Source organism: Leucoraja erinacea, unplaced genomic scaffold (genome assembly GCF_028641065.1).
Source record: "Leucoraja erinacea ecotype New England unplaced genomic scaffold, Leri_hhj_1 Leri_1289S, whole genome shotgun sequence".
In the NCBI taxonomy this organism is placed as follows: domain Eukaryota; kingdom Metazoa; phylum Chordata; class Chondrichthyes; order Rajiformes; family Rajidae; genus Leucoraja; species Leucoraja erinaceus.
In genome coordinates this window covers 28,806-31,045 of record NW_026575549.1, presented here as the reverse complement: position 1 = coordinate 31,045, position 2,240 = coordinate 28,806, and positions in this window count along the sequence as shown.

Genomic DNA, 2,240 nt, shown 5'->3' with positions numbered 1-2,240 from the left:
GAGAGGATATGGTGTTTATGGTAGATTCAGGAGCGGAGCGATCAAGTGTAATCAAAGTACCCGCAGGTATGGAGGCAGGACAAGGGAGAATAAAAATGACCGGGGTTGGGGGAACTGTGATGGTAGCTCCCGAGATAGGAGGAGTAAATGTAAGGTATGAACACCGGGAGGCAGTAGAGGACCTGATCTTAGTCCCTCAGGCTGGTGTAAATTTAATGGGCAGGGATTTCCAAATACAATCGTTGTCTCCAATGCATTTCGTTGTCTCTGTACTGTACACTGACAATGACAATTAAAATTGAATCTGAATCTGAATCTGAATCTGAACAATTGGGAATAGGTACAGCACCGATAGAAGGAAGAATAGTGGTTCAGCTGTATGCTCTAAGAGAGGTGGATGAGCAAAGAATTAATGATCAAGTATGGGCCAAGGAAGGAAACAGAGGAGGTTTGCAAATACCCCCTCTTCAAATAGCATTAAAAGATGGTGCAGACATAGTACGAGTAAGACAGTACCCCATTTCGACCGAGGGACAAAAATGCTTACAACCAATCATTGAGAATTTATTAGAGGACGGGTTATTGGAACCATGTATGTCCCCCTACAATACTCCGATCCTACCAGTCAGAAAGACCGACGGGACGTTTAGACTTGTACAGGACTTGAGGGAACTGAACAAGGTGGTCCAAGCCCGACACCCGGTAGTGCCTAACCCTTACACCATCATGGGACGGATACCCCCAAGCCACAAATGGTTTAGTGTGGTAGATTTAAAGGATGCCTTCTGGAGCTGTCCGCTGGCAACAGAGAGTAGAGACTTAGTCGCCTTTGAGTGGGAAAACCTAAAAACCGGGCGAAAGCAACAATTCCGGTGGGCGGTGCTCCCTCAAGGTTTTACAGAATCACCAAATTTATTCGGCCAAATTTTAGAGCAGGTATTGGAGGATTTCTCAGGTGACGGGGAAACGCAACTATTACAGTATGTGGATGACCTCCTTTTGTCAGGAGAGATGGAAGAGGAAGTAAGGGACGCCACGATAAGCCTGTTAAACTTCTTGGGAAGGAAGGGGTTAAGAGTGTCCCGTAACAAGCTTCAATTTGTGAAACAAGAGGTAAAATATCTGGGACATCAGATAAGTGGAGGAAAGAGATGAATAAACCCCGAAAGGATAGCTGGGATAACGGGAGTACCACTACCAAAGAATAAGAAAGAGATCCGAAAATGCCTGGGATTGATAGGATACTGTCGACTGTGGATAGATGATTACTCCAGACAAGTAAAATTCCTGTATGATAAATTGGGAGAAGAAAAAGACAAAGTTCAGTGGACCCCAGAACAGGAGGTTGAATTTGGGAAATTAAAGAACAGTAGAACAACCTTTCCACCTGTTTGTAAATTCAGACAAGGGGGTGGCACTCACCCAGAAAAGAGGGGGAAATCGACAGCCAGTGGCCTTCCTCTCGAATATTAGATCCAGTCTCCAGGGGATGGCCGGGATGCATACAAGCGGTAGCAGCTACCGCAATATTGGTGGAAGAGAGTAGGAAATTAACCTTTGGAGGCACTCTGGTTGTTTCTACACCACACACAGTAAGAACCATACTCACTCAGAAATCCAACAAATGGTTAACAGACTAGACTTTTAAAGTATGAGGCCATCCTGATGGAAAAAGACGATTTGATGATAATTACGGATAAGAACCTTAACCCGTCCCAATTCCTGTATCCAGCAGAGAAACAGGGTGACAAGGAAGAGGGCCCAGTACACTGCTGTAGTGAAATAATAGATTTACAGACAAAAAGTAGAGAAGACTTAGAAGAGCAACCTCTGGCTGAGGGCAGCCGGTGGTTTATAGATGGATCCTCCAGGTGCATAGATAGAAAAAGACATAGTGGGTAGGGTATAGTGAACGGGGAAACTATGGAGGAAATTGAAAGCGGCAGGCTGCCTGGTCAGCTCAATCTTGTGAATTATATGCATTAATGAGAGCTTTAGAATTATTGGACAGGAAGGAAGGAACAGTATATATCGATTCAAAATACGCTTTTGAAGTAGTACACACCTTTGGGAAGATCTGGAAAGAGTGAGGAATGATAACAACTCGAGGTAAAGAATTAGCGCATGAGCAATTGGTAGGACAGACACTGGAAGCCTTGCAAAAACCAAAACGAATAGCCATAGCACATGTGGCAGGGCATCAGAAGGGTAACACCCTGGAGGCTAGAGGAAATAGGGCA